This window comes from Bos grunniens, chromosome 12, assembly GCF_055505025.1.
Source record: "Bos grunniens cultivar Pamir isolate PY7600 chromosome 12, Bosgru_T2T1.0, whole genome shotgun sequence".
Classification (NCBI taxonomy): domain Eukaryota; kingdom Metazoa; phylum Chordata; class Mammalia; order Artiodactyla; family Bovidae; genus Bos; species Bos grunniens.
Genome location: NC_141176.1, coordinates 70,368,901 through 70,391,399, shown reverse-complemented (window position 1 = coordinate 70,391,399; position 22,499 = coordinate 70,368,901). Strand labels below are relative to the sequence as shown.

The following is a 22,499-nucleotide window of genomic DNA, read 5'->3' as shown; positions in this document are numbered from 1 at the left end:
ATACTCTAATTTAAATAAATAAATTAACTTTTAAAAAATTAAGCAAAATGTAGAGGTTACAATATCTTTAAATATTTGAAGATAAAACACAATTTAAATAACAAATTTGGTGGTAGAAAGGAAAAAAGGGAGCTATGTTTTCAATGTTTATAATGTGGAGTCAATAATAACAAAATAAACTATTCTTAGAAGAAATGAAAGCAACACACATACAATAGTGAACAACAACAACAAAATACAGACTGCAAACTAAAAGGTTTAAAAAAAAAGACAACACTTAAAACTGAAAGCATAAGATAAAAGAACTCACGTAAAACATACCTATAAGGGCTAAGATTAAACTCAGAGCTAAACCTAACTACTTATCATTGCAGGAGACACATCTACAATCTGATATTTAAAGACAGTGAAAGACATATCAAGCAAATGAAAACAAAGTGAAAACAGGGGACTCGATTTTAGTCTTGAACTAGCTTGGATTCAGACAAGAAACATTAAAAATATCAAAGAAAGGCACCTCAAAAATAGTGGAAAATATAATTCTTAGTGAAAACTCAAATCATGAATATTTGTGGACTGAAAAATCACTGCATCAAAATTATCAAAACAAAAATGACAACAACTAAAAAGTGAAACATGGTACAAGGTGAGACTAATTCACCTAAGTCCAAGTCACATCAAAGGAACCAAAATAAAGAAGGATAGAGAAAACCTAAGTAATGAAATTAATAACTCAATCTAATTACAAATTAAACTCTGTATCTTGGATTCCCTGGTAGCACAGTGCATAAGAATCTGCCTACCAAAGCAGGGGACACAGGTTTGATCCCTGATCTGGGAAGATTCCACATGCCACAGAGTAACTAAGCCATGTTCCACAACTGCTGAGCCTGTCCTCTGCAGCCTATGAGCCACATATACTGAGCCCACACACTGTGACTACTGATGCTCAAAACCCTAGAGCTTGTGTTCCATAACAAGAGAAGCCACTGAGAATGAGAAGCAAGCATACTGCAATGAAGAGTAGCCTCCGCTCACTGCAACTAGAGAAAGGCTGCATGCAGCAATGAAGACCCAGCACAGTCAGAAACAGAGTTAAAATAGTTCATCTTTTTAAATGCTCAAAGAACATTCACAAAAATTATCTATATACTAGAACACGAAAAATTATTAACAAATACACTTTCTGGGTGAAAATAGTACAGATAACTTTTTTTTATCACAAAGCAATGAAATGAGTAAAATAAAGAGTAAATTAGAAAACAAATCAATGTTAAAAAAAATCCTCTATACCCAGGAAATTTTAATGACCTCCTTCTCATATAATTCTTGGACCAAAGAGGAAAAGAAAGCCGAAATTATAGAAATCTATAAATAAAAGCCTAACTATAATGAAAGGGCTACACACCAGCCCATAGGATATAACTAGAACAGTATTCAGAGAGAAGTTCACAGCCTTAAAACGTTTATATTAATAAATAAGAAAAAATTAAAATAAACACATTCAAGAAGTGAGAAGTGACAACAAAATAAACAAAAGGCAGTGTGGAATTTTTTAAGATAAAAAACAGAGTGATAGATTATTAAAAAAAAAAAAAATACAAATAGTAAGTGAATTTGGGAGCTTCTTCTTTGGGGGAAAAAGCACCAAACTGTAACAGTTAATTAGACGGGGAAATGAGGAGTAGGGAATAGAGAAATCATAAATATTATGTAGCCATTACAAAGAATCTATGCACTGATATAACCTGAGGTATTATATTAAATGAAAACAACAAGGAACAGCCACCATTTGTGCTTAAAAACAGGAAGGGCATTTCTGCACAATTCTTCCTGATGCACAGAACATTCAACAGAACAGCCAACAGTGGAGCTGGGGCTCCACCTGGGGAGGAGCTGTGTGATGACAGGAGTGGAGAGTGATTTACTTTTCATTCATAAATTTTAAAGAATTTATTTTTAAAACTGAAGTTTTAAAATGTTATAGCATTAGATGTATCATCTCTTTAAAAGCTAATTATAAAAATACATTTTATTTATTTTGAGTCTCTAAAGCTACTCAGAACTGTAGGTGCATTTTCCCATTATTGGGAAGTAAGGGTTCACTCTAAGCCTTTTAAAAAAATAATCCCACTTTTATACTGTAAAACACTCTATATTCTCAAAGCACCAAAGCATCTGCTCTTTCATCTGATCCTTGTGAAGAATAACTGTGAAGAAGGCAGGCAGGGATGTAATCTCTGCTTTACATACAGGTGAGGATCTGAGGCCCAGAGACCTTGGGGGGACACAAGACCGTGCCAACTCCATTTATTCAAACTGGCCTGGGCTCCTAGATCCAGGATGAGGGTTTCATAACTTTTGGATTGTATCTGGTGATAACACAAATAGAAAAAATGACCCCTCTTTTACACACTGGAAACAAAGAAAATTCAAAAAATCTCAATCAGGTCTGCTTCATCACAGAAGAAAATGAATGATAGCTTTCATCCTTTGTTATGGGCTGAATCCTGTCTCCTCAAATTTTATATGTAGAAACCCCAACCTTCCCCTATGCACAGAATCTCAGCATGTGACTCCATATTGAGACAGGGTCTTTAAAGAGACAATGAAGTTAAAATGCAGTCATATAGGCAGGTCCTAATGTAATTTGACTGATGTGCTCATAGGAAGAAGAGATTAGGACACAGGCACACACAGAGGAAAGACCACATGAAGACACAGAGCGAAGATGGCGTCTCCAAGCCAAGAAGAGAGACCTCAGAGGAAACCACCCTACCGACACTGTGATCTCAGACTTGCAGTCTCCAAGGCTGTGAAGTAGTACATTTATGTTGTTTAAGTCACCTGTTCTTTGGTACTTTCTCACTCCAGTGTTCTTGCCTGGAGAATCCCAGGGACAGGGGAGCCTGGTGGGCTGCTGTCTCTGGGGTCGCAGAGTCGGAAACAACTGAAGCGACTTAGCAGCAGCAGCAGCAGCAGCAGCGTGGCAGCTCTAGCAAACTAATGAACCTTGCAGCTTTATATTTCTAGAAAGTACTTTCTCTACTGTTTTATGGATCATCTAAAAGGGTCAATCAGACAATTATTGAGCTTGCCTGCACCAACATTTTCAGAGAAGCAACTACATGGTCAAGAAAATGTGATTTGGAAGCACCTTCTCCCAGATGTTGAGTTTTCTTTTCAAATGAATGAATTTTATTCTATTAGAGTGAAAAGCTTTTTTACTTAGGCTAATGTTCCCAGTGTTACAACTCTGAACCATGCATTGATATCTGATGCATGCACTTTAAAAAAATTGGCAATATGATAGCTTGTTCACCTAATAAGACCAAGGATATGCAGAAAGAATGTCTAAAAGATACTCAGCTGGATGGGGAATCAGGAAATGTATTTCCTTATGTTTTCTGCAGAGGTGACCTGAACCAGTGGTAGGGCTGAAATCTAAGAGCAACTGATGCTTTGCCACCCGATGAACTTGGGTGATGACCCAACTTGGCTATCACTTAAAGAAGGAGCAGTGTTCTCAGACTCGATACAAAACACAGTACCTAGGGCAGCACCCAGCCTTTCTGCTTCCTGGACCACCTCTGTGACCTTGTGCTTAGTTGCTCAGTAGTGTCCAACTCTTTGTGACCCCATGGACTGTAGCTCACCAGTTCCCTCTATCCATGGGGATTCTCCAGGCAAGAATACTGGGGTGGGTTGCCATTCCTTTCTCCAGGAGATCTCCCCAACCCAGGGGTCAAACCCAGCTCTCCCACATTGAAGGTGGATTCTTGACCATCTGAGCCACCAGAGAAGCCCTCTGTGACCTTAGTGGCTTAGTAACTAAGTCATGTTTGACTCCTGTGAGCCCATAAATTGTAGACCACAAGGCTCCCCTGTCTCTGGGATTTCCCAGGCAAGAATACTGGAGTGGGTTGTCATCTCTTTCTCTATGACCTTATGTGTGACCAAAACTCTTCATCCATGATGTGGATAAAAAACAACCATCAAGAGGATTAAGTGAAATAATACATGTGAGAACTATGTAAAACAATTGTAAAGAACAATACAAACATAATTTAGTGATATTGTTAAACTAGGTGCAAGATTATAGACCACAATCATGAGATTTCTATAACCCATTTCTGTTTTTGTATGTATGTTAAACTTGATTTGAAACACATACTGAAAAAACAAGTTTCTAATTCTGTAGTATCTGCTGCAAACTAGCAAACCAACTAGTTACATACATCAGTTCCATCTTCCTTCCAAAGAGTCTTAGTTTCCTCATCTGTAAAATAACCGTGGTGAACTCTGTTATTAAATATTTGGACCTATCTAAAATTCCCTGGTCTATTTTCTTATTACTCAATTTTGAAAAAGATAAAATGATAACACATTTTTTAAATGAAGACTGACACACAGGTGAGGACACGTCCTTTTGATGTGGAATGCATAAGGTCAAAGGAACAAATGTTTATAAATTCCTGACTTCTTTGTGACTACTTATTCAAGGAATCACAAATGATCATCAGGCCTTAGCAGGGAAGCTCTGACTGGGAGACACTCTAGTACAGAGGTCCCCAACCTTTTTAACACCAGGGACCAGTTTTGTGGAATACAATTTTTCCATGGATTGGGTTGGGGGATGGTTCTGGGATGATTCAAGTACATTCGATTTAGTGTGCTCTTTATTTCTGTTTTGTGGCAATCTTAGGATATTTCACCTCAACTTTTGGGTTAAAGTTCACGCTCCTATGAGAATCCAATGCTGCCACTGATCTGACAGGAGACAGAGCTCAGGGGATATGCAAGCTACAAACACTGATGAAGCTTCGCTTGCTCACCTGCCACTTACCTCCTGCAGTACTGCCCAGTTCCTAACAGGACATAGACCAGTATTGGTCTGCGGCCTAGGGGTTGGGGACCTCTGCTCTGGTAGGTAAAAACGCTCTGTGAGTTTCAGGAATTAAAAATAAATCAGGGCTCCAAGTACAGTTCTCTGTATCTGCACACAATATAAGTACTTATGAAAAGTTCAGAACACAGACTTCTCATCCCTATACCAAGAATTGAATTCTGACGCTGCCAACTCTTCAGCCAGCTCGATGACACTGTGCAACTTCCCACCCTGTGAAAAGTGGAAGGTACTACTCTTCATCTCTAAGGAGAAGGAATGAGGCGAAACGGTGACAGAGAAAATTTGAGCTACATTTTAGATAAATCTCTCACATAGAAATACCATTCAGTTCAGTTCAGTCACCCAGCCGTGTCCAACTCTTTGCAACCCCATGGACTGCAGCATGTCAGGCTTCCCTATCCATCACCAATTCCTGGAGCTTGCTCAAACTCATGTCCACTGAGTTGGTGATGCCATCCAACCATCTCATCTTCTGTCATCCCCTTCTCCTCCTTCCTTCAATCTTTCCCAGCATCAGGGTCATTTCCAATGAGTCAGTTCTTCACATCAGGAGGCCAAAGTACAGTAGCTTCAACTTCAGCATCAGTCCTTCCAATGAATGTTCAGGACTGATTTCCTTTAGGGTTGACTGGTTGGATTTGCTTGCAGTCCAAGGGACTCAAGAGTCTTCTCCAACACCACAGTTCAAAAGCATCAATTCTTTGGTGCTCAGCTTTCATTGCAGTCCAACTCTCACATCCATACATGACTACTGGAAAAACCATGCTTTGACTAGATGGACCTTTGTCAGCAAAGTCATGTCTCTGTTTTTTAATATGCTGTCTAGGTATGTCATAGCTTTTCTTCCAAGGAGCAAGCATCTTTTAATTTCATGGCTGCAGTCACCATCTGCAGTGATTTTGGAGCCCACTGTTTCCGTTGTTTCCTCATCTATTTGTCATGAAGTGATGGGACTGGATACCATGATCTTAGTTTCCTGAATGTTGAGTTTTAAGCCAGCTTTTTCACTTTCCTCTTTCACTTTCATCAAGATGCTCTTTAGTTCTTCTCTGTTTTCTGCTATAAGGACGGTGTCATCTGCATGTCTGAGGTTATTGATATTTTGCCTGGCAATCTTAGTTCCAGCTTGTGCTTCATCCAGCCCAGCATTTCACATGATGTACTCTGCATGTAAGTTAAATAAGCAGAGTGACAATATACAGCCTTGACGTACTTCTTTCTCAGTTTGGAACCAGTCTGGTGTTCCTCGTCCAGTTCTAACTGTTGCTTCTTGACCTGTATACAGATTTCTCAGGAGGTAATTAAGGTGGTCTGGTATTCCCATCTCCTGAAGAATTTTCCACAGTATATCTAACAGAAATACTTTGAGATACTTGGAATATATTTTTAAGAGATATTTAAAATATTACACAAGTAAATTTATTCTTTACAAGTGAAAAATCTGGGAAATGCAAAGTACAAAGTATGAAGAAGTAAAAATGCACCTATAATTTAATGATCAGAGATTTAGTTTCAATGGGGAAGCCTCACCACACACAGTTAGAAGCCTCATCTCACCTCAAGCCATGCATCTCAAGGGGCAAGAGCACCAGATCATCATTCCCTCCTTCCATCCTTCCATCAACCCCTCTCTCACCTTGTTCCAGAAAGAATTACAGGCAGCTGCATGGCAATGACTAAGTTCCTTAAACCAGACCTCAATGCAGGCATTCTTGCCATTTCTGCTTGTTCCCCATGTCATAACCACAGAAACCCAAGGCCATGAAGTCAGCAAAGCAAAAAATATCAAAACAGGAACATTTTGACTGGGACCAGGGGACCAAAATGACCAGGGATACCATCATGGAAATAGCTATCCTAAAAAAAAATCAACTATATGTGACACCCATCATATAGGCACCCTAAAACTTTTCTTTAAATACACCTGCTGTCTCTTAGAAGGCAGGATGATAGTTCTTAAAAAATTAGTCTGCTATCCTACTCATTTGCTAGCAAATTAACAAATTTCTTTCCTTAGTCTTTGAAACTTGTCTTCATTATTCTCATTCAGCATTGGAAACAAAGACTAAATTTTTCAGTACAAAACCACATGACCTGAGTGTTGCCCATCGAGCGCCTTCCTCACACCATGCACAGTGCTTAGTGCTTCACACACCTCATCTCTGAGAAAGTGCTCTGTAAACCTTCAGGCACCATTCAGACTACAGTGTGAAGGTATTGTGAGCTCCTGATTTGTCCTGATGACAGTTTAATTTTCCGTAAGCTAGAGAAAGCATGGGGGGCAAATGCACCTAATTCAAAACAACAAAGAATAAGAGAGAAAGTGACAGTATCAGGTAGGAGTTTTGTTTACAGATCAGAACACAGAAGAGACCTACACCTTTCCCTGGAAGATTTTCCTAGAATCAAAATACTCCCAATTTTTTCCCTTAAACTCTCAAATTTCCTGGATATTCTTTGACAGAACTTGTATCACAAATGTGCTGAGCACCAATCAGAATGAATATGAAAGGTCCACAAAATGGGTGTCCTGTGCTCTGTGAGAATCTGAACCCAGAGTCTAAATGTGTGCCAGGTCCAATCCAAAATCTCTCTCAGGTGCACGTGCATGCACACATCCTGACCCCATCCCCACTGCTTCTGCAGAGTCCCAGCAGACCTGGCTTCCACCTGCAACATGTAAAGATCCATTCATGAAGCTTTGTCTCTGGAGGCTTATGATTGAAAAGGACACAGAGAGCTTGTTACTGGACCCCTGCTACCAAATTGTGAGGAGTAAACTGTGGAGATAAATTTTAATTAAAACTCCCTGCAGTGGGCTCACCTGTTTTGCTCTTTCAGTGATGGCAGCAGCCTCGGCCTTGCCCAGTTGTTGCACCATCTTGTAAAACAGGCCGTCTCTATTTTGCAGCAAAACATATGGCTCATCATATTCTTCCAGTCTTCCTGAATCCAAAACCTGTTAAGCAGCAGAAAGAAACCTATTAGTACACAATGTTTCACAGTAACTTATTCTAACTCCAACAATATTTCAGAAAGGGGCAGGAAAGGGAGAATACAGAGAATCTATTTGGGTGGTAAGACTGGCTGATATTTAAATAGTTGGATTACCCTAGTTTACTAGTAGATCAAGCCCTAATCCAATGTTTTACTATTATAATGTTATAGGAATAGAAGAAAATCAAAGTTTTATACTATGATTACAGGCACTTAGCAATCTACCAAAGGCATTTGGGGGTGTTATGATTAGTTAGTATTTTTAGCTTTCAGACTCTGAGATTTGAGGGTTGTTTATACAGACATTCAGAGCTGGGAAATTTCTTAATTCAAGAAAATCAAACTCAATTTATCTAAAAAGTACAGTGGTATCATATAAATCACACAACAGTAACCTGACAGCAAATTAATTAACTATCAAGTTGGTTTAAAAACACTGAGCAAAACTTGGGGAAAAAGTAAATGCCTCCAGATTATGTCACCTATTTGGGGCTGAATCCCTTGTCAGTGAGGTTAAAGTGCTTCTTAAAGTTGGTTTTGGTTGTAGTTTATTATCCTGAGAGTGAAAGCCTGACAAAAAGGAGTTACTACATAAGCAGCTTTAGTATAATCGCTCTGCACTGAAGAAATATCTAGAAATCCAATTTTCTCTTTGGGTAAGACTAAAGAAGCAATTTTTCCAGTTGTCATGTATGCATGTGAGAGTGGACTATAAAGAAAGCTGAACGCCGAAGGATTGATGCTTTTGAACTGTGGTGTTGGAGAAGACTCTTGAGAGTCCCTTGGACTGCAAGGAGATCCAACCAGTCCATTCTAAAGGAGATTAGCCCTGGGTGTTCATTGGAAGGACTGATGTTGAAGCTGAAACTCCAATACTTTGGCTACCTGATGTGAAGAGCTGACTCATTTGAAAAGACCCTGATGCTGGGAAATTCTGCAACTTCACCTAACAACTGCCTGGCAGTCTAATGAAATGCTGTTTTTATTAAGAGAATACAAAAATGCTGAAAGCACTGTGACACAGTAAAAATGACTTTGTTGCACCACTCTGAAATGTGAAGTCTCGTTGTGAGTTTGGAATATTTTCATGGTTGGATACCTTAAAAAAACAGCAATTCAAATAAACTTTTAAATGGAAATAGGAAATTACTGAATGTATTATTTAATAGCACATTCTGAAACTACACTTAAGTACTTGAGTTATTGTCAAGGATGAGAGGAAAAAATAAGAATTAATTAATTAGAAGTTTTAATCAAGTTTTACAGGGAAGAATAAATTTTAAAATTGAAGATAAATGGAAACAATGGAAATCCCACAAATGGCCTTACCATTATCCTGTCACTGTCAATAATGGTGCTTAACCTGTGTGCGATGGTTAGCACAGTACACTGTGCAAATTTCTCACGGATCTTCTTTTGTATTAACTCATCAGTGCTGGAATCAAAGAAGTGCATTTAGTTAAGTAAAGATAGGAAAAGCAGACTTAAGACTTAAAACTATCACATGATATTTTTATGCTTTTAAAAATCAATACTTAAGACATAATCCTGCTCTTGAAACACTAAATATAAAAAGTCTTTGTTGTTGTTGTTTAGTTGCTAAGTTGTGTCTGACTCTTTTGCAACCTCGTGGACTATAGCCCACCAGGCTCTTCTGTCCATAGGATTTCCCAGGCAAGAATACTGGAGTGGGTTTCCATTTCGTGCTCCAGGAAATCTTCCCAACCCAGGGGAAAGTCTACTTGGAAACTTACTATTTTTCATAAAACAATGGAAAGTTGTCTTCCCGCCAAATTGCTTGGAACTATCAGGAGCTGGATTTACAAATCTAGCTCTCTCAGGATGCTTCATAATATTATTACCACGTTTTGGTTTCTTCCTCAGTTTTCTGGAATTAATGTTATCAGGAGATGTCTTTGGGGCAAATAGAGCACATAAAAAACATTTCTCAACATCACTAAATATTTCCCATTTACCATATTTAAAATTCAGATTCCATGTTTTATTAATCTCAGCTCCATACCTTGGATCCACATGTGCTGTGGCTTCATCAATAATCAATATCTGATTCTTCCTGAGAATAGCCCTGGCAAGGCACACCAGTTGTTTTTGTCCAACACCTAAGTTTGATCCAGATTCTATTAATTCAGTATCCATTTTATCAGGAAGCTCTTCAATGATTTCTTTAAGTTGTACCTGTGCATATAGAAAGAAGAATGACATTTTCTTAAACAAACAACTACTGAAGTAGACAAGCCTCTTAGACATTAGAGCTTTGACGTCCTCAGGACTTCTTATGTATCTTACATGTACAGCCAGGTGATGGGGAGAGCTCCTTCCAAAGAGTGTTCACTGAGGAAGATGGTGGACTCAACTCAGGACAAAAAGGGCTCAGTGTCCCCCACACCTACTTAAGGATTAGTTAAGAAAGTCTCTCAAAAAAACTAAGCTATTTCTCTCAGTACGATTTGAACAGAAAGGTTAAAAGGACCCTATGGATGAGTCAAATTTCCCAAAAATGGATTTTTCAAAGGAGTTACTACATGAAAGTAAATTAAAAACATATATATATATTGATTGTAGGAAGTATGGTTCTCTAAATATATTATCTTATCAGCACTTCACCATTTTGCAAGGTCCAAATGTCTAAAAAAAAAAGAAATTCAAACAATGGCAAATTGTACCTCATAGATCAGTAAAACTAGAGCTATTTTGGTGATGATTCTTTCTCATGTTTAATTCCATAACTGTGAACAAGTCAAGTGAATTTTCTTCAATGTTATAATTTTGAAAAGTTTTTTTCTGGAACTGTAATTTATTTACTATATTATTTTAGTTTTAGGTATACAGCAAAGTAAATCAGTTTATATATAAATTTTTTTTCCTTCAGATTATTTTCCACTGTACTATTGGTGAGTTCAGTTTAGTCGCTCAGTCCTGTCTAACTCTTTGCCACCCAGTGGACCACAGTGCACCAGGCTTCCATCATCAGTGTCGATCATCAACTCCCGGAGCCTGCTCAAACTCATGTCCATCAAGTTAGTGATGCCATCCAACCATCTCATCCTCTGTCGTCCCCTTCTCCTCCTGCCTTCAATCTTTCCCAGCATCAGGGTCTTTTCAAATGAGTCAGTTCTTTGCATCAGGTAGCAAAAGTATTGGAGTTTCAGATTCAGCATCAGTCCTTCCAATGAATATCCAGGACTGATCTCCTTTAGGATGGACTGGTTTGATTTTGCAGTCGAAGGGATCTCAAGAGTCTTCTCCAACATCACAGTTCAAAAGCATCAATTCTTCAGGGCTCAGCTTTCTTTATGGTCCAACTCTTACATCCATACATGACCACTGGAAAAACCATAGCTTTGACTAGACAGATCTTTGTCAGCAAAGTAATGTCTCTGCTTTTTAATATGCTGTCTAGGTTGATCATAGCTTTTCTTTCAAGGAGCAAGTGTCTTAATTTCATGGCTGCAGTCACCATCTGCAGTGATTTTGGAGCTCAAAAAATAAAGTCTCTCGCTGTTTCCATTGTTTCCACATCTATTTGTCATGAAGTTATGGGACCAGATGCCATGATCTTTGTTTTTTGAATGATGAGTATTAAGCCAGCTTTTTCACTCTCCTTTTTCACTTTCATCAAGAGGTGCTTTAGTTCTTCTTCGCTTTCTGCCATAAGGGTGGTGTCATCTGCATATCTGAGATTATTAATATTTCTCCTGGCAATCTCGATTCCAACTTGTGCTTCATCCAGCCCAGCATCTCACATGATGTACTCTGCATGTAAGTAAATTAGCAGGGTGACAATATACAGTCTTGACATACCCCTTTCCCAATTTGGAACCAGTCCATTTTTCCATGTCTGGGTCTAACTGTTCCTTCTTGACCTGAATACAGATTTCTCAGGAGGCAGGTTGGTGGTCTGGTATTCCCATCTCTTTCAGAATTTTCCACAGTTTGTTGTGATCCACACAATCAAAGGCTCTGGCATAGTCAATAAAGCAGAGGTAGACATTTGTCTGGAACTCTCTTGCTTTTTCAATGATCCAACAGATGTTGGCAATTTGATCTCTGGTTCCTCTGCCTTTTTAAATCCAACTTGAACATCTGGAAGTTCACAGTTCACTTACTGTTGAAACCTGGCTTGGAGAATTTTGAGCATTACTTTGCTAGCGTGTAAGATGAGTGCAACTGTGCAGTAGTTTGAGCATTCTTTGGCATTGCCTTTCTTTGGGATTGGAATGAAAACTGACCTTTTCCAGTCCTGTGGCCACTGCTGAGTTTTCCAAATTTGCTGGCATATTGAATGCAGCACATTTACAGCATCATCTTCCAGGATTTGAAATAGCTCAACTGGAATTCCATCACCTCCACTAGCTTTGTTCGTAGTGATGCTTCCTAAGGCCCACTTGACTTCACATTCCAGGATGTCTGGCTCTAGGTGAGGGATCACACCATCATGGTTATCTGGGTCATTAAGATCTTCTTTATATAGTTCTTCTGTGTATTCTTGCCACTTTTCCTTAATATCTTCTACTTCTGTTAGGTCCATATGTATCTCTAATTTTCCTGAAGAGATCTCGAGTCTTTCCCATTCTATTGTTTTCCTTTATTTGTTTTCATTTTTCACTGAGGAAGGCTTCCTTATCACTCCTTGTTATTCTTTGGAACTCTTCATTCAGATGAGTATATATTTCCATTTCTCCTTTGTCTTTCACTTCTCTTCTTTTCTCAGCTATTTGTAAGGCCTCCTCAGGCAACAATTTTTCCTTTTTGCATTTCTTTTTACTGGGGATGGTTTTGATCACTGCGTCCTGTACAATGTCATATCTCCATCCACAGTTCTTCAGGCACTCTGTCCATCAGATCTAATCCCTTACTGTAAGGTACTCTAGTTCCCTGTGCTATACAGTAAATCCTTGTTGCTTCTCTATTTTATGAATAGTAGTTTGCATCTGTGAATTTCATACTCCTGATTGATCCCTCTCTTTCCCATTTGGTAACCATAAGTTTACTTTCTATGTCTGTGAGTCTGTTTCTTTTTATATATACATTAATTTGCTTTATTTTTTAGAATCCACATATAAGTGATATTAGATAATATTTGTCTTTCTCTGACTTAACTTAGGATGATTTTCTAGGTCTATCCATGTTGCTTCAAAAAGCAATATTTCATTACTTTTTATGTCTGTATAACACAATATACATACATACACACATATAAAATACATATATATATTTACGTGTGTATGTTGCCACATCTTCTTAAACAAATTTTCTGTTGACAGACACTTGAGTTCCTTCTATATCTTGGCTATTGCAAATAGTGCAGCAATGAACCCTGGGGTGCATGTATCTTTCAAATTAGTATTTCCATTTTTCCCAGATATATACCCAGGAGTATAATTGCTGGATCATGTGGTAGCTCTATTTTTAGTTTTTTAAGGAACCTGCATACTGTTTTCCACACACCAATTTACATTCCCACCAACAGTGTGTTGGGGATTTCCCAACTGGCTCAATGGTTAAAAAAATCCAGCTGCCAATGCAGGTGAAAGAAATGTGGGTTTGATCCCTGGGTCAGGAAGATCCTCTGGAGAATGAAATGACAACCCACTCCAGTATTCCTGCCTGGAAAATCCTGTGGACAGAGGAGTCTGGCAGGCTATAGTTCATAGGGTTGCAAAGAGTAAAACATGACTGAGTATACACACACACAGCAGTGTGTTGGAGTTCCTTTATTCCCACATCTTCTCTAGCATTTATTATTTATACACTTTTTGATGATAGCCATTCTGAATGGTATGAGTTGGTACCTCATTGTGGTTTTGATTTGCATTTCTCTAATAATGCTGAGCATCTTTTCATGTGTCTGTTGGCCATCTGTATGTCTTCTTTGAAGAATTTCATAAATGTTTTTCAGTGAAAACTCAGGAAAAACAGACCACGACACAATAAGTTATTTCCCCCAGACTATGGGTATAGGTGGTATTTGTATTAATCTATCCTCATAAAATCAAAATTGTAAGATTAAAAAATCAACATTTTAACTGCCAAAGATAATCTGAAACTATATTGAGTTGCAGGGGTCAGTTCAATGAATATTTGTTTTGGATAAATGTTATAGATTAAGAACAAAATTCAGACTGTGCTTGAAATTAAAGAACAGAGAGTAATTATACTTCAAATTGAAGGAATAAAGATTGATGAGTGATGGCCAATTAGCAGGTACACAGAATTACAAAGGCAAATTACAAAACACCAGGGTGAGTGGGCAATGTTTTCATGATATCTTAATGCTGGAGTACTTCCAAGAATGTTATCCTGAATTGTGCTCCTTATGAAAGTCTAATCCATAGAAATGGGAATTCTGAGTGAGGATTAAATATGGTATCAGTATTTAGTGATAGAATGAAAGATGCAAACTCTGAAGGATAGGATATGGATTATGAGACAAGTGGCTGCAATGAAAATTATAAAATGGAAGTCAGCTTAATCACCCCCACCCCCCGCCACCTCATTACAAGGAAGAGGACTTACTGAATATTCTATGAAACATATTCCATAAATCTAAATTCAAGTGATGGGACTGATCAAGAGTGTAACACTGGCAAGACTTACTCACTTTTCCTTCTGAGTTGACTTTGGTAATCCTTATAAATGCAAATTGGACTTTCTTAAGACTGACATCATGACTGTGAGGAAATAACCTCAAACCTACTGGTGACTCAGGTGATATCTCATCACTAATCTGGTTTTTACTTTCCTTCAAGTTGTCTACATATGCCTGATAAGGAAAACTGTTGTGAGGTGAAAATGTTTTCCAGAACACATGGTTTTATGAAACTCTAACTTCATTTATGGATCAGGGATGGTTATGACAATGCTACAAATAAGACCTTTTGTAGTGTAATCATATAATCAAGTTACAATTATTTGAATAGAAAAAAGACAAAAGAGAGAGTAGACAATAGCTAGGAGCTACAACTGGAGAGTCTGAAAACATATTAGACAATAGTGTAATGCAGCGAAGCGAAGTGAAAGTCACTCAGTTGTATCCAACACTTTGAGACCCCATGGACTACAGTCCATGGAATTATCCAGGCCAGACTACTGGAGTGGGTAAACTTTCCCTTCTCCAGGGGATCTTCCCAACTCAGGGACTGAACCCAGGTCTCCCACATTGCAGGTGGATTCTTTACCAGCTGAGCCACAAGGGAAGCCCAAGAATACTGGAGTGCGTAGCCTATCCCTTCTCCAGTGGATCTTCCAGTCCCAGGAATCCAACTGGGGTCTCCTGCATTGCAGGCAGATTCTTTACAAACTGAGCTATCAGTGAAGCCAAATAGTGTAATATTACTATTAAATTTCTTGAGTAAGATATTAGTATAGTGTTATTAGGAACATTAGGAGAATGTTCTTGTTTTTAAAAAGTCTATGTTCTAGTTTGCATTCCCACCAACAGTGTAAGAGGGTTCCCTTTTCTTCACACCCTCTCCAGTATTTATTTCTTGTAGACTTTTGGATCACAGCCATTCTGACTGGCGTGAAATGGTACCTCATAGTGGTTTTGATTTGCATTTCTCTGATAATGAGTGATGTTGAGCATCTTTTCATGTGTTTGTTAGCCATCTGTATGTCTTCTTTGGAGAAATGTCTATTTAGTTCTTTGGCCCATTTTTTGATTGGGTCATTTATTTTTCTGGAATTGGTGGGAATGCAAACTAGTACAGCCACTATGGAGAACACTGTGGAGATTCCTTAAAAAACTGGAAATAGAACTGCCATACGACCCAGCAATCCCACTGCTGGGCATATACACTGAGGAAACCAGAATTGAAAGAGACACGTGTACCCCAATGTTCATCGCAGCACTGTTTATAATAGCCAGGACATGGAAGCAACCTAGATGTCCATCAGCAGATGAATGGATAAGAAAGCTGTGGTACATATACACAATGGAGTATTACTCAGCCATTAAAAAGAATACATTTGAATCAGTTCTAATGAGGTGGATGAAACTGGAGCTTATTACACAGAGTGAAGTAAGCCAGAAAGAAAAACACCAATACAGTATACTAACACATATACATGGAATTTAGAAAGATGGTAACAATAACCCTGTATACAAGGCAGCAAAATAGACACTGACGTATAGAACAGTCTTTTGGACTCTGTGGGAGAGGGAGAGGGTGGGATGATTTGGGAGAATGGCATTGAAACATGTATAATATCATACATGAAACGAGTCGCCAGTCCAGGTTCGATGCACGATACTGGATGCTTGGGGCTGGTGCACTGGGACGACCCAGAGGGATGGTATGGGGAGGGAGGAGGGAGGAGGGTTCAGGATGGGAAACATATGTATACCTGTGGCAGATTCATTTTGATATATGGCAAAACGAATACAATATTGTAAAGTTAAAAAAAAATAAACTGATCATGGGTTAAAATAAAAAAAAAGTGTATGTTCATGTATTTAGGATGAGTTGCAACTTACTTTCAAACAGTTTCTGCAACGTACTTTCAAACAGTTCAGCAAAAGATAGATAGAAGACAGAAAGCAAATACAGAAAAAATTATCAACAACTGGTGAATTCTGAAGTTATATATGTGTTCATCATACCATTCTTTGCATGTTCCTGTGATGTGAAAGTCTTAAAATATAAAATTGGGACCTTGGATCTAGACAGCCCAGGCATAAGTCCTGCCTGGTCTGCCAACTGGGCAATTTCCTGAGCTTAATCTATCTTAGCTTCCTAAACTCTAAATAAGACTATAATATTGTAACGAAGTGTCTTCCTCCTAACATTGTTACAGTATAATGTGAGTCAGTATGTGTATAATCTACAGGAGAGGTTGATATGAAGAAATCAATAGATATTGCCCATTGTTAATAGTGCTATCAGCTATCCTCTCCTCGTGTTCTACTTTATTCTTCTCCCTGCATGTTTCAGTACTGAGACTTTATTACACACACATTGGTGGTTTGCTTTTTACCTTCTCTATAAGAAGATAAACTCCAAAAGGATAGAGACTTCGTCTCTTCTGGTAACTGTGATAGCCCCAGAACCTGCAACACTGCCTATCCAAAAAACTCTCAATACACATTTGTTGGAAGTATAAATGAAGCGATAAGTGCATCTTATCTTGCAACATAACCTGTTTCTATAAGATAGGAAATAAATCCATAGATAATTTTTATATAATACTATTTACTCATTAAATATCATTGTTAAAGAAATATATTCCTTATAACAACAATTAACTGGCCCCAAGATATCATAATATCTAACTTTAAACTATGGAAACCTTTTTTTTTTAAAGTTGGTAATTTAATAAAAACAGAGAAAATAACACTATTTGAAATTATATATCTTGTATAGAATAGTTCAGATTGAGCTTGGGAAAATAATAAAATACAGCAAAACTGAAAATAATAAGCTGAACTTATAAGACACCTCAGTTCTATCATCATGCTGCTGCTGCTGCTAAGTCGCTTCAGTCATTTCTGACTCTGTGCGACCCATAGATGGCAACCCACCAGGCTATCATCATAAACACTTTCAAATAACCTAGTACATAAACCATCTTTCTCAACCAGGTGCCAATGTCCCTCACAGAAGGTTAATCCAGATGTAAGATGGTTTCCACATTTTGTGAAACCTTACTTTTCAAAGTGAAAAGCTGGTGTGGGTTGGAAAAAGACAGTGAAATGCAATCAACAAATGGAGAAGAGCTATTACCAGAGCAGAGCCAGCAGTAAATGAAGTAAAGGGGGAGCTTGTTCACCTAAATACAAGGCCTTGGGAAATGGTGCTGTGACCTGTCGCCATAGCAAGGACTAAACCACGTGCACAGGTTGCTGATGCCCAGATTTCTGTATCTTGGCTTCCTGTGTGATGAGACATATTTGTATTTTAACAGAGATACTATCAATGGTTCACATAACTGGATGTTTTCTGCACAGTTTTGACATGACATACTATATTCTCAATTGTAAACTCCTGGATCAAAGCTGTTTTGTTTTTTCAGCAGAAGCAACACACTGCTGATTCATTTCCAGAGTTTTATCTACTGTGCTCTTTTAACCTTTGAGTGACAAAGTGCTTCATCTTTAAGCCACTACTCAATATATTTTTAGAGCTGCTGTTGTTTTTTTAGGTGCTCTAATTGGTACTAGCTTCTAATGAACATTCTTCAGTGTATAGTAAGTTGGCTATTATTCAGAAATTGAAAACATATTTTTAACATATTTTGAAAAATAACCAAGATGAGAGGGACAGCATCCATAGGGCTATCTCCCTTATGGACGTCCATCTCTAACAGGAGAGAATGAGGAGGAAGAAACAGAGGACTTTAAAAAATTTTAAAAAGCATCTTTTCCCTTTAGTTAAAGTTCTTAAAGAGTAAATGGGTGCCCTCTTACTCTCAGGTCAACTGTATTAGTTTTGATTGACAGTTTCACTTTGGCTTTATTTATAAAGCAATGACTGGGGTTTTTAATCCATCTAAAAACTGACCTCATTGCTTAGACTGAGAAATCATCCCTTCATGGTGTTCCTCTAGGAATTACTTCTTTATGAGATTTACATGTTTTCCAGTGAAGATCAGTAAATATATACAAAGGACATAAATAATTCCCAGAGGAACACCATGATGGGATAATTTCTCACTTTAAGATACATCACTAAAATAATAGGGTTAATTTCAGAAGCAATACACAGAAACCACACACTTCACTTTGTGACATAAACTCATATTTATTTCTGTTTATGGAAAGTTCCAAATGTAGTCTAAATAAATGTAGATCTTAGTATCATGTACCACTTATCATTTTAGAATTGAGAGGCTACTAAATTTTATTTTAATTTTAGCTCCTTCAGGTGAATTAACAAGTTTTAGGGCCAAGTTCTAAGAGAGTTTTTAACAGGATTTGTCTCCAACTAACATTTCTTTTCTGTCCATGGAATAATGTTTTCTAAAATTTTAAAGTAATTTTTCTGAGAATCTCTGAAGAGAGATCTCAAGCTCAGAAATAAGTAGGGATATACCAGGGCTTCCAGTTTAAAATGTGTCCCAATTTCACCAGTAAATGCATCCTATGACCATGAGAGCAGTCTATCATCCTACCTTTATTTACAGTTAGTGGTTTATTGTTCCCACCTCTTTTCTTCTAGAATTTCACTGTAGAAAGACTTACAAACTTAAATGAAATCAGAGGCCCACTGTTTTCCAATTAGGATAAGGTGAAGTAACCAGCCTGATTTAGGAAAATAAAATTCCCACAATTGCTGAAAAGCAGGGTGGGTGTGTAAAGACCCAGTGCTGACAACGTTCAGAAACCAGAATTGCCAAGAAATTGTCAGACCTCCAAATCTGCTGACTCATAGTCAAAGGCCCTCTGTGAATTACACATCTCAGTGCTATCCCTGAAAGAGTGACACAAAAGATAAAAACACTGATTCAAAACAACAATGTGAGCAATTGCTTTCTGGTATTTTTGACCAAAAAAATTTTTTTTAAGAAATAAGATACAATTCTCTAAAATGAGAGAAAATAAATATTCAGTGCCTATTTGTGCAACACATACTTTTTCAAGGCAAAAGACCTGGCGAGGTATTTTCTATGAGAGCCTAGAAGTCTGCCTATTATTTAGAAGTCTAGGTACAGTTTCTGCCATCAGTACCTTAGAATAAATTTGCAAAACTAGGGAAAATGCAAAAAAAGAATTAATATTAAAATTTAAAAAATTAAAAAAGCAAGAGCATCTTAACAGTCAAAATCCTTTTCATGCAAGACTGAGGAGATTCAAAGTATTGGGCCAAAGAGAAACATGACACAAATAATAGAAAATCCTCTAGAAATGAACTTAGTACAAAGCCTCAGCAAAGGCTCCAGAGTTCTGTTACCAGCATATGCTCTGTGGCATTGAATGATGCAGCTGCTAATAAATAATTACCACTTTTCAAATGTATAATATACCTTTAATAAACTCTTTCTTATGAAATTTCATACCATGTTACTGGCATGATCTCATTTATCTTTCTGCTAATAATGAAAAACAACTGATATCTCCACATAGTAGATACTTCCTAAGATCAAAGGAATAAAATGAATGTTGCAAATTAAGGTATTTAATTCACTAGGTCACTAGTAGAATTTGAACACATAATTTCACCTTCTAGTTTAGTGTTCTACTAAGGGCAAGAAATGTATTGTATCTAATTGCTTTGGGTTCTAGGGGAAAAGGTAAAATGGAAACATGATGCATTATACTATTGGTTTTCATATTTACTCATTTCATCATACACACATTTTAAGTACACCCATGTCATCAATGTTCTCCTAGGAGGTAAATGAAGTCAATTAAACTGTTAAGCTCCCTTAATTACCTACAATGCTTTTAAACGTATACACACATTAGATATTGATGCTAACAAGTTTATCATATTTAATAAATTACCTCTTCTAAGACATTCCATAGTTCCTCATCTGTATGCTTATTAAAGGGATCCAGATTTTCCCTCATTGTTCCAGTGAACACAATAGGATCCTAAATACAACAAAATAGAGAATGTTATTACTGCAGTCTCTTTTCATTTCATTCCAATTTTTAGAGAACAGATTTTAAATGCAAAAAAAAAAAAAAAGTTTACTACAATCATTAATAATAAGGTTGCAAATCAGTCCAATTCAGCTCAATCACCCAGTCATGTCCAACTCTTTGTGACCCCACGGACTGCAGCACGCCAGGCCTCCCTGTCCATCACCAACTCCTGGAGTTCACTCAAACTCATGTCCATTGAGTCAGTGATGCCATCCAACCATCTCATCCTCTGTCATCCCTTTCTCTTCCCACCTTCAATCTTTCCCAGCACCAGGGTCTTTTCAAATGAGTCAGTTCTTCGCATCAGGTGGCCACAGTATTGGCGTTTCAGCTTCAGCATCAGTCCTTCCAATGAATATCCAGGACTGATTTCCTTTAGGATGGACTGGTTGGATCTCCTTGTTGTCCAAGGGACTCTCAAGAGTCTTCTCCAACACCACAGTTCAAGAGCATCAATTCTTTTGTGTTCAGCTTTCTTTATACTCCAACTTTCACATTTATACATAACTACTGGAAAAACCATAGCTTTGACTAGACGGACCTTTGTTAGCAAAGTCATGTCTCTGCTTTTTAATATGATGTCTAGGTTGGTCATAGCTTTTCTTCCAAGGAGCAAGTTCTTTTAATTTCACGGCTGTAATTACCATCTGCAGTGATTCTAGAGCCCCCAAAAATAAAATCTCTCACTGTTTCCATTGTTTCCCCATCTATTTGTCATGAAGTGATAGGATCGGATGTCATGATCTTAGTTTTCTGAATTTTGAGTTTTAAGCCAACTTTTTCACTCTCCTCTTTCACTTTCATCAAGAGGTGCTTTAGCTCTTCTTTGCTTTCTGCCATAAGGGTGGTGTCATCTGCATATCTGAGGTTATTGATATTTCTCCCGGCAATCTTGATTCCAGTTTGTACTTCATCCAGCCCAGCATTTTTCATGATATACTCTGCATATAAGTTAAATAAGCAGGGTGACAATATATAACCTTGACATACTCCTTTCCTGATTTGGAACCAATCTGTTGTTCCATGTCCAGTTCTAACTGTTGCTTCTTGACCTGCATACAGATTTCTTAGGAGGCAAGTAAGGTGGTCTGGTATTCCCATTTCTTTAAGAATTTACCAGAGTTTGTTGTGATCCACACAATGAAAGGTTTCAGCATAGTCAATAAAGCAGAAGTAGATATTTTTCTGGAACTTTTTGCTTTTTCAATGATCCAACAGATGCTGGCAATTTGATCTCTGGTTCCTCTGCCTTTTCTAAATCCAGCTTGAACATCTAGAATTTCACAGTTCACTTACTGTTGAAGCCTGGCTTGGGGAATTTTGAGCATTACTTTACTAGCGTGTGAGATGAGTGCAATTGTGCAGTAATATGAACATTCTTTGGCATTGCCTTTCTTTGAGATTTGAATGAAAACTGACCTTTTCCAGTCCTGTGGCCACTGTTGAGTTTTCCAAATTTGTTGATATAGTGAGTGCAGCACTGTAACAGCATTGCCTTTTAGGATTTGAAATAGCTCAACTGGAATTCCATCCATCACCTCCAGTAACGTCATTCATAGTGATGCTTCCTAAGGTCCACTTAACTTCACACCAGCATGTCTGACTCTAGGTGGGTGATCACACCATCGTGACTATTTGGGTCATGAAGATCTTTTTTTGTATAGTTCTTCTGTGTATTCTTGCCACCTCTTATTAATATCTTCTGCCTCAGTTAGGTCCATACCATTTCTGTCCTTTATTGTGCCCATCTTTGCATGAAATGTTCCCTTGATATCTCTAATTTTCTTGAAGAGATCTCTAGTCTTTCCCATTCTATTGTTTTCCTCTGTTTCTCTGCACTGATCACTGAGGAAGGCTTTCTTCTCTCCTTGCTGAGACTGAGCAACTAAAACTAAAAATTAAATTTAAGCATTTCACATTGAAATAAGAGTACCTGCTTACATCTATACTGCCAGTTTAAAAGGATATATTGGGAGATTATTCGTG

At 37.8% G+C, this 22,499-nt stretch overlaps 1 long non-coding RNA gene across 1 annotated transcript in view; it reads right to left on the bottom strand.

Annotated features, from left to right (window-relative positions):
- The window catches only part of LOC147361865 (uncharacterized), a 38,138-nt gene extending 28,795 nt beyond the window's left edge, over positions 1–9,343 (bottom strand). The window contains exons 1-2 of the long non-coding RNA XR_015137685.1: positions 9,236–9,343; positions 7,734–7,868 (exon numbers count right to left, since the gene is read on the bottom strand). This is a non-coding gene — a long non-coding RNA (uncharacterized LOC147361865). The remainder of the gene's footprint in view (positions 1–7,733; positions 7,869–9,235) is intronic.
- Between the last annotated feature and the right edge of the window lie 13,156 nt (positions 9,344–22,499).